The 11,231-nt window shown below is 38.0% G+C and overlaps 1 long non-coding RNA gene across 10 annotated transcripts in view; it reads left to right on the top strand.

The window, feature by feature from the left end:
- Positions 1-8,353, top strand: part of LOC118448337 (uncharacterized) — a 38,804-nt gene extending 30,451 nt beyond the window's left edge. For 7 of the 10 annotated variants that reach the window (XR_014983359.1, XR_014983356.1, XR_014983360.1 and 4 more), the window contains 2 exons: positions 3,734-4,183; positions 8,174-8,353. This is a non-coding gene — a long non-coding RNA (uncharacterized LOC118448337). Of the gene's footprint in view, positions 1-3,733; positions 4,184-7,709; positions 7,954-8,173 lie in introns of those variants that run through there. The other 3 variants (XR_014983353.1, XR_014983354.1, XR_014983358.1) reach the window with 2 other exon arrangements.
- The last annotated feature ends 2,878 nt before the right edge of the window (positions 8,354-11,231 follow it).

Below are 11,231 nucleotides of genomic sequence, written 5' to 3'. Positions count from 1 at the left end.
AGATACAAATCGCGTTGTCTTTATTTCCCGATCGATACGATCTGACGAAAGTAATTAAAACAAAGGATGTGGTTTAGTACGTCAGACATAAGGACGTGAATTATCGATCATTAATTATCATTATTTCGAGCGACGTACGTCGGAATCTCTCGTGTACGTCGTTTCATGATATTTATACGTCACACAATTCCGCAGGACCTCGAATAATAATTAACGATCTTTCGGTCAAGCGGCCAAACACTATTAACGGCTTGCGTATTGGTTCTTTCTCGCATTAACATCAACCGGCATTAATAAGATCGTATAACTCGTCGAGTCAAAAAGGGAAGCCGACGTTTATTGGCAGATGAAATCAATGATGCCGACTAATTATTTTGTACGTATTCTCTTATGGAATCCCGCTGAAACGTTTCATCGTTAAATTTTAATGTCCTAAACGAAGATTTTTTTTTTATTTTTCTCCTCTTTTCTTTTCTTTTTTTTTTCTCTCCTTTCTTTTCTTTCTTAGAAGATTAACGTAACGATAAACTTATTTGTTAGCTGTTAAAACGAATGGAGAGCGAAATTATGATATAAGCTGTAAAATAATTTCAATTTTTTTGTTTTGCTCTTGTAAGAGCTCCGCCATCGTGGCAAATCTAACGACGACGTGGACTGATCGACGGACGGTTTTCATATCTAACGTATCTACAAATCTATCTATTATTTATATATATAATATACACACACACACATACACACACACATATATATATAGCTATGCTCGCGTGTGTATGTGCATTGTACATGTTAACGTACGTAAAGCCGAGGTTAAGATAATTAATAACTCGATATCCTAAGATCGACGTTGATTCTCTCTCTCTCTCTCTCTCTCTCTCCTTTTCTCGAAGCAACTGCTTCTCTATGGCCTTTGATCGAACTCCGTTCGGTTCTCGCGATATTATCGTCATTATTGGATTCATCGATCGTGAGTATCATTGGACCTTCTCCATTGGCGTCGACTTTTCCAGAAGCCATAGTGATCACAAAGTAAATGCACTCGTACTCGTACTTGTCGATGTTAAGTGACACGCGAGCCTTCGGGCGTCCTCCAAGTGAAAGTCTTGTTTGATATCTTTTTTATAGGCCGTAGGTTCTTATAAGATATATATATATATATATATATATATATATATATATATATATATATATATATCGGATGTAAAGCCGATTTGAAAGCGCGTAAGTATTATGATAGAAAAATAATTTAGTGTCGGCATAGGTAAAACATTCCGAAGTTTTGCGATATATATCGGACACCATTAGTGGTAGCTCGGATCGTTTTGATCTCGTGCTCGGGAATTGGTCGCACGCAATTAAAGCGCATATAGGAATTCTATCGATGGATTACTCTCGTATCTGGGGCAAGTGCAGTCACCCTTCTCTCCCTCTCTCTCTCTCTCTCTCTCTCTCACTCTTTCTCTCTCTTTCCCTCTATCCTTCTTTCCTCGTTGTCGTTGACTTTAGGTTCATTTCACGAATGTAATGTTAGCCGATCGTTTCTACCGTTAGGTGCGCAGTATTACTACCGTTTCAACTGCCAAGTTTTATTCAGAAGCATCGTATAGTCATTGTTCTAATGTCCTCTAGATATTAAAGAGTTTTCTTTGATATTTTTTTTTTTTTTGGTTCCGTTAAAACATAAAAATCGTAAAAATAAAACTTTGATTTCGTTAAGCGGCACGTTTTGACGCCTATGTATGTTAATTCGATACAAGTATATGTAGTTCGGGGATTTCTTAACCAGTTAAAATACAAAGTAAAATTTTTGAGACAGACAGCAGGAATGATTGATTTTTTATGGCGAATGATTTCAATGTAGATGGAAATTAATGATCGTGAATCGTACCTTCGATCGATCGGCCTTTCGATTCTAGATTATGACCACCGTGCCGATTCGATCATCGATTCCGTTACATATCATTTCTGAATAGTTTGCGGATCGTTTTTCCGGGTCCCTTTTTCTCTTTCTTCTTCCTCTTTTCTTCTTCAAAGATAATATACCATCACGATCTAATACTGAGAATGGTATTCGACGAATCGATACCTTCGAAGTGTTTCTATACCGTGTTTGTTACGCCACTTGGAAGTGAGTACTGCGGAAGCAATTCGTGGTTGAGCCGATTCGCGCACGAGTTTCACAGATCCACTTCACTGGCGCCCCGGCGCGGCATGTTTTATTCCGCTACGTTGGCTACCCAGCTTCACCGCGCATCGGATTATGATAATATTTTGCGTTCGTGCTTCTGTGAACTCTAAACCAGTGGTTTATCCAGGAAAGTCAAATATTACGTTTGCGGATCGATAGGAATATAGATGATAGCAGTTCTATTTTCTTTTTCTCTCTTTGTATCGGTAGATGATCGCTTCTTAATATTGTGAATCTAAATAAAATATTTTATCAGCGCGACATCTTTCTTCCATTTATTTAACGAGATATTCGATAGATAGATATAAATCGTTTGATGCAAATCCTTTTAGAATCATCAGAGTATAGGATAAAAAACAAAGAAAAAAGAAATTAATTCAACTCGATTAAAAAATCGTTTCTTTTTTTGCTTATTTCCTTTCTTTTTTCTTTGGTTCACTTTGTTGCAATAAGCGCAAATGATTTGGCCTTTAAAAAAGGAATCGCACGCTTTGTATTGTAACGAGTAACCCATCGAGACCATCGATGATTCTTTAGTATTCACGAGCGCGTGCGGTTTATATTCTGCTGCCGAGGGTCGGCTTTACTTTTAAGGGCACCTCGGTTACATTGTGTAACAGGATGTGAAAAAAGAGCCGTCTGTCGCGTATGGGAAGACGGACAAGTGTTCTTCTCTCTATCCCTCTCAAATCGATCAAAGCTTTTACCCTTCGAACACGTTCCATCGTAAATTGGGCTATCTATGGTACCCTCCACTTGAGATTATTATCTCTTTCGTATCACGGGTCAACGAAAAGGGGGAAAAAAAAGAAAAAAAAAAAAAAAAAAAAAAGAAAAAAAAATAAAGGAAGAAAAAAAAGACAAGTACAAGTTGTTACTGTTCATCTTGGGAAACATAATTTACGTTCGCTTCATTAACTTCTAATTTCACGCGTATCCTCGCAATTCAGAGCAACCTTGAAAGGTTCCGCTCGAGCGAGCGGAGCTTTGAAATTCTAACACTCCGCTTCGCTTACCCAGACGATTCATATCTCTTTATGAAGAATTAAAAGTTTATCGATAATTGAACTCGATCGTTGATTCGTTAAATTCAACGTGAATTGTTTCTAAATCGATCGTTATATTTTTATCTATTGATTCCAACCAAAATAATAATAAAGATAAGAAGGAATACGTTCCTTTATATAATTCTAAGTTCTTCAATCGCATATCTATTAATACTTACGTAAATCACATGATTCTTCATATATGACGTATTACTTTAAACAGGATTTCCATGTTCTCTCAAGGTTCCATTCAAAATTACCGGATGGTGGATCATTGATGGATGCATCGTTCAAGAAAGCTGACATAACACGACAGTCCATATAAATTTTTTTTTGTTCTTTTTTGAATATCGATCTAACATTATTACTGATCAATTTAAACGATAATAATAATGTCGAAGACAATGAAAATGTTTTCTTTATATAATTCTAAATTCTTTATGTATTAATATTATACATAAATAACAGAATCGTTATGGTAATGTATTATTTTTGACAGGGTTTCCGTGTCCTCCCGAGGTTAGTCCAGTTAAAATGACCGGTTGGTAGAGCGTTGATATATCGTCGAGGAAGCTGACATAACACACAGCCCTTTTAAAAGGGAACGGCCTTCTGTTTTTGAGAACGTGTCCCACACAGAGATCGGCATCTACTTCTCCGGTTTATCCGAAGCGTGTTGGTTCTCGTCTTACGTTTAGCGCCGGGGGAGTAGAAAGTCTCGTGCTAAGAGTAGTCCTACGAAAGGAAGAAGTAGATGACGATGATGATGATGAAGAAGAAAAAGAAGAAAAAGAGGAAGAAGAAGAAAAGAAAGAAAAAGCAAAAGAAGTACGAAAAGGGGTTTCGGAAATAAGAAGAAGAAAAAGAAGAAGAAGGAACCGACGCGACTCATGAGAGAAGAAGAAGAAGAAGAAGAAGAAGAAGAAAAGAAAGAACATCGAGGAACAACGTAAGTGCTCGCGTTCTCGTATTACGAAGTGCCTTGGCTTACCCTACCAGAGCCCTGTCTAGATGATCCCACAACACATCGTTCGTATTAAACACGTGTGCGAAATCACGCATTAGCGTGAGCAATATCGAAATTCGTGAAAGGGTGCGATATTCGGTCGCGTGGGCCCACGCGCCCGCATTGGCGTAAACGCTAACGAATATTTCTATCGGCGTTAAACGAAATAAATCATCACGTAAATATTTCGTAATACAATTGTATTTAAATCGTTAACGAATTAACGAACATAAAATAGTATAGTGTATTTCGTCGATCGAGTTTAAACACGATATACGCGTTTCATTGAACTTCCTACGATATTATCGTAGGAAAATACGTATTATATGAAATAATACGTTTGAAATAAATCCTCGGGATTTACATAAGTTCGATCCCACTGGATGAGTATCCGACCGTGGAATGAGTGAGATCAAGAGGGGAAGAAGAAGAAGAAAAAAAAAAAAAAGAAAGGAATTGGAGAGAATTAAAAGCCGAGCACGGTGTATATCATAGCAGTCGGGGATTTTTAAATCGTTCCCGGTTTATGCTGACAATGACGCGGTGATTGCGACAGATGCGTGGGTCGTTTATGTCCCTTTAAAAAAGGAAAAAAGAAGAAGAAAAAAAAAAGAAAAAAGGGTAGGGGGACGGACGTTTTCGCACCCCCTTTAGCAGGCTCCAAGCAGCTCGTTCCACGCCCTCCTTTTAACTCGGCTCCGGGGTCCTTCCCTCCTGAAAAACGTACAGGTGCGTGCCACGAGCTTCCCATTGACACGCTTCTCTCTTTCTTTTCCCCTACTATTCTCTCTTTCTCTCTCTCTCTCTTTCTCTGTCTCTCTTTCGCTTTCATCGTCCAGATGCATCGCCGATGCAACACTCCCGCGGGCGCAAAACACGAGTGCAGCAAGGCGCTTGGCAAAAGGCAATGGCGCGCATCTGGCACGAGGGGGCGATCGGTAACCCGATCGAAGGCAAACCTGTGTGCTTCAACGTGTTGTTGTATACCACGAACCACACTCTCTCTCTCTCTCTCTCTTTCACTCTCTCTCTTTCTCTCTTTCTCTTTCTATCTTTGAAAGGAGGGAGATCCCTGGTATAGGAAACGACGAAGAGAGGAGAATGCTGTGCTGCTCTCGTAATATCTGGTGACTCCATCCGCGATCGTATCGAGAAAGAAAGAGGAGAGAGAGAGAGAGAGAGAGAGAGAGAGAGAGAGAGAGAGAGAGATTGACTCTTGGAACGAACATCCAACTCTCCAAGAGAGGAGAACGGAAGCCACGAAAGATAGCACGAGTATCGTGCGCGAGCACACCGGTTCAAAACACCAACGGATTGGATTTATCTTTCCCCTAGCTAGTCTTAGGATGCTCTACCTCGTTCCTAGTTTCTGTTAAACGTCTTATCCATCTGAATGGTAAAATTTTATTCGAGCGAGGATTTGATATTCTCTATCTCTCTTTTTTCTTTTTTTTTTTTCTTTCATTTTTCTTCTTTTTCTTTTTCTTTCTCTCTCTTTCTTTTTTTTTATGTTTAGTAAGTAATACCTTTTTCTTTTTTTTCTTATTGGAAAAAGTAGGCTATTTGAGAATAAATGATTTTATTATTTATAAAGTTTTCTACGAAAACTTCATAAAATTTTGGACGATGTATTTATTTGTTGGAGAAAATTCTACAGAAGTATTATTTTCTTTTCTCTTTTCTCTCTCTCTCTCTCTCTCTCTGTTTCTCTATCTATCTATCTATCTATCTATCTATCTACCTGTCTATCTTTCTCTATCTCTTTCTCAGGGAACATTGAAAGTGAAATCTTTGGATGAAAAGAAACAACAGCTGGAAAGGTACATCGTTTGCTCGTTTTGATATCCGATGACTCCATCCACGATCGTATCGAAACTGTGTAGTAGTAGTAGTTCTTCAGGTTGGCAAACAATGCACGTGATACGGTCTCGCGATGCTGCCCAACAACGATTCATATTTATCTTTTCGAACTAACCGAGCGTGCGCACGTTCTCAGGAGGACGAACGCGAAGAGTTCATTTTTCTTCTTGGTACTCGGGTTCCTTATATATCGTATATACATACGTAAGAAGTTACTTTCTCGTTTATTTATTTATCGCGTCTCACTCGACGACGAGATGATCGAGGAAAAATTTTAGTCGACCTCGTCTTATCCTGATAACGTGTTACTGAATATATTCTCTTTCATATATAGGTGACACCTGTGTCGACCATCGACTGTGAGAGAAACAAGTACAGAAAGAGAGAGAGAGAGAGAGAGAGAGAGAGAGAGAGAGAGAGAGAGAGAGAGAGAGAGAGAGAGAGAGATACAAAACACGTTTCCTCTTGAAACGACTACAAATAAACGCAGTGCGGTTACTTTTGTGCTCGCGCGTACCCTACAAGAAATCTCTCTCTTTCTATATATATATATATATATATATATATATATATATACGTATACGTATATATACGTATTTCCTTGTGTCGAATCCCTTCCTGCGAATACGTGTAATGTGTATTTGCGAACGTAGCAAGAATGCATACACGCACACATACATAGATATAGAGATGTGACTCCAAGGCTCGCAAAAAGATAAATCGTATATATCCGTGTGTAGAGGGACTCTTACACGGAGTATAGAGTCTAACATAACATGTATTTACCTCGCGTGTACTTGGTATAGTAGCTCTTGAGAAGAAAGTGGTAGGGATAACCCGATAATCGACATATCCAGAGTGGTGAGGCCCCTGTTGAACCTATTAAGGCCCAATAACTACGCGTAATAACTCCGTTCAATGGCGGCCGATGATTCGTGGCTAACAACGAGCGTTAAAGTATTTCAAGAATCGATGAAGACGAAGATGGAGAATGTGAATTAGAAGAAGGAGGAAGAAACGAGGAAGAAGTGAGAATGCACCGGAGAGAGAGGCACCGTTTTCTATTTCTTCTTTTTCTCTTTTAATTCACTAGGTAATTGGAATTTCGATCGTGTTAGCGCCAGTTTTACGGTCGATTTTAATGGCTGGTAACGATAATACCGTCTTATTCGCCGATAATGTTTCTCGTAAAAGCTGCGATCTTGTGAATGTGTAATTCTATGTGCGATAAAAAAAGTCAGGACATTTCTTTTTTTTTTCTTTCAATCTGTATCACAGTGCGTAGAATTTCTTTCTCTCTCTCTCTTTTTTTTCCTTCCTCGAATTTTGGGAACGTTTAACGGATCGGACATTGTACTAACGGTTTCGGTGACTTTTGTCATAATTGCCGGTTCGTTGAGTAGCGTGACTAAGAAGGGTGGTTTTTCTTTTCTCTTTCTCTCTCTTTCTCTCTCTCTCTTTCTCAATCTATCTATCTCTCTCTCACCGTGTCTCCGAATTCCACAGAATTTCGATGTTACGGTGGTCGTGGCCGTCGATCTTTCGACTCAACTCGTCCCATCTCTGTCTCTCTTTCTTTCTTCTTCTTTTTTTTTTTTTTTTCCTTTAGATACTCCCTCTTCGTTTCCTACCTAGAGGCTCGAGAATCCCGGATGGGCCACCCTGAAATTATTGCGGTGTCCCTCAATTAGGGAGCGTGACCGGCCGTCTCTGGAGATCTTTTCACTTCCCTTCGACTCGAACAGCTTCGGTCGTTCGTCACTCGATGACCTTTTTACTTTTCTCTCTTTTTCCATAGCTTGCTTGCAGTTGCTGAGATTATTATTGAAGGAATAAAATCAAAGATGAGAAAGGTAAACGTAGAAAACGCTCGTTCTCAATAATTATTTGCCTATCGGTATATAATGTAATAGAATCGTTTCGTCATAATTATTTTTATTACAATGACGTTCAATAATTAAATAAATATATATATATATATATATATATATATATAATTTTAATATAATTATTCAATGCAAATTTCTATATTATTAATATCTTTTTTCGATTTTTCTTTTTTATTGTTAACAGATCATCGCATTTACAAGAATAGAAATGTATATATTCTATGATATGAAGATTCTGAAGTTGGAAAGTGAAAAAGGTATAAAAGGGATGCTGTTGGGGAATTAAGAGATAGACGCCTACGTTCAAACGAGCCTTCCTGTCCTGCAACTACACAGCACATTGTATTCCATGTAGGATCGAACGCGGAAGCTGTACATATACATGTATATATATATATATATATATATATATATATATATATGTATAGGGTGAGTCACTTTTTATAATATTTAAGTTAGTTACCGAGTTACTGCAAAATTTCACACGACTTAGCCACTATTTATGGATAGAAAGAAAAAGAGAGGCAAGAAGAGAAAAGAGAGAGTGAGAGAGAGAGAGAGAGAGAGAGAAAGAGAGAGTGCACGCTTATAAGCTATAACGAGGACATCTTTAACATCCTTATCCACCCTGATCCTGTACCGTTATTACTCTTCCTGCAAACGCGGAACATGTTTTGCTTTTCTTCTTCTTTTCCAACGGAGTGAGAACGGACGAGTTCGTTCGGTCCGACGACAACGACTATACACCAGTTAATTCTCACATATGTGTTAGAGTATATATACATATGTATATATTTGTATATATATATATATATATATATATATGTACATATATACGTATATGTACATAACTACAAGGAATAAGTATAGAGCTCGTTGGAACGACACCGATACCGAGAAGAGAAAGAGGCGTATATAGGCGAGGTTTTGCTTTCCTATGGGAGGAGCTGGTTCTCACGTGTTAATTATCCTGCCCAGCCTTATCACGAGCACCAGCAGCCTTCGTTATCAGCTTCGCGATCGGCGAACCTCGCGACGTTATTCAGCTTTACTTCTCTGCTTCTTCTTAATCTTCTTTTTTTTTTTCTTTTTTTTTTCTCTTTCCTCCCTTCTTCTTCCTCTTCTTCGTATATTTCATCCCTCTTTTCTCTCTCTCTCTTTCTCTCTCTCTCTCGTTCTCCGCACGAACGACTCAACAATAAAGTCGTTGCTCTAAAGTAGACGCTTCGGCATCGCCAGTAGTTCTCTCCTTTTTTTTTTAATTCTTCCCTGGTTTACGCTATGTTACATTCGCAATCATATATCCTGCTAACTTACGTGTACGGTTTTAATATTTCCGTGTTACCGTTTTATCCATCGCCTTACTACTACTATAACTATCTCATCGTACTGATATTTGCTTTAGAGTTCGGAGTCTATATTAAATATACATTAATGATTATCATTTTACATTAGTTGGCATCTCGTTCGTTCGATTAATATTTAATTGGTCAATAATATAAGATATTGAATAATTTTAATTAATTTCTACGATCATGTTTACGTTTTATAATTGTTTGCTATCACACGTTGCTAATCTTTCGTGTGTTATAACTCCGTGGAATTTTTTCTTCTCGCTCTGCCTTTCTTTTTTTACTTTCTTTTTTTTTTTTTTCTTTGTCCATTGCGCCTCCATATGGTTCAGGCATTGATGTCTCTATTTTCGTTTCGAATTCGTCCGTCGTATCGTTTTAACTCGATCGAACAACCTCGCACGAGTCCGTTAATTCTGAAAGAGCAGATACGTAGGTAGGTAGGTAGGTAGGTAGGTAGGTAGGTAGGTAGGTAGATAGAGAAGGATTTATGAAAGAAGTGAAGGAACGATGTAAATCGGTGGACTACGGTGGTGCTCAATTAAGCCGCAATTTATTAGGCAATTACGACGTACGGGCCGACAAGCTAAGTCCGCGGAATGCCCTCTTACATCTCTTGGCTTCGAGGAAACAGCAGGAGCATCCATGTTTTAGAATCAGAATCGCAAACGTCGCCAGAAAGAAAGAGAGAGGGAGAGAGATAGATAGATAGATAGATAGATAGAGAGAGAGAGAGAGAGAGAGAGAGAGAGAGAAACCTTCAAAGAAAATGGAAATATCTCTTCGAATGGGGGAAAAAAACGAGAGAGAAAAGAAAGAAGAAAAAGATTCCTACTTATGTGAATGGAGAAACGAATCTTCGTGATTCGTTAGAAAAACTATATTTAAGATGAAGAAACAAAGAAAAGGATTAAAAAGAAAGGGAAAAATAAAAGAGAATAAAGGGGACATATGGACGAACGATTTTTACATGAGTGTATAAGTATAAAAATGTCGTTTCCGGTCGAAATGAATTATTATTATTGAAATATTCATGGCTCGCAAACGATCCGACGATAATACCAATTGGTTTAACAACGATTTTGCCGGTAAGACGAGGATGTTCGCGAGTTATCTTCTCAGAACACCGTGTAGTACTATGATCTACGTTCGACGTTTGTGTGAGTAAGTTAGATGGATATACACCAAAGAATACATACGTGGTCGTAACGTAATCCTAATACGAGTTAATTGGATACCGAGTTAATCATAGTTCCTGCCTCGAAGCATTCCGTTGGTCCGCCCAATTATCGCATCGGCTTAGAGGTAAAGAGAGAGAGAGAGAGAGAGAGAGAAAATGCACGCGTATTAATTAAGTTATTTTTAACACTTCGCCGACATCTCATCGTTACGCTGTGTTCGAACGTCTTTTGCTTGGATTTCAGAGAGTAATTTTCGATTTACGATTAGAACGTTCGAAGATGTGAGAGAGTTATGAAAGAGGATGATGCTACGAGATCAATGAGTGAAATTTTCATGTCCGTGATATGATAATTATTTGATAACGTTAACTTTCGATCCTAACGATAACGATACCGCTTATACTCGTTTTCTCTCACGGCATGTTTATTAAATAATAATATTGTATTCGATGTATATATATATATATATATATATATATATATATATATATATATGTATGTATGTACATACGTATATAATTGAAGTAAAATACGACATCATAAAGTACGTATGAATTAGATCGATCAATGAATAGATCAATGGATAAGATCAATCGATTGGATCGTATTAATAAATATCGGTATAATCAATATGATCTGTGGATGATTTGGAAGATCGAATGAAAGTTCTATGAATAGAGGGAGAGGGCGGAGTGATGGTGTCGATAAA

The sequence above is a fragment of the Vespa mandarinia genome, chromosome 20 (assembly GCF_050613455.1).
Source record: "Vespa mandarinia isolate Hongniang chromosome 20, ASM5061345v1, whole genome shotgun sequence".
Taxonomy (NCBI): Eukaryota; Metazoa; Arthropoda; class Insecta; order Hymenoptera; family Vespidae; genus Vespa; species Vespa mandarinia.
The sequence above is the reverse complement of the archived record's forward strand: the minus strand, read 5'-3'. Positions and strand labels throughout refer to the sequence as shown.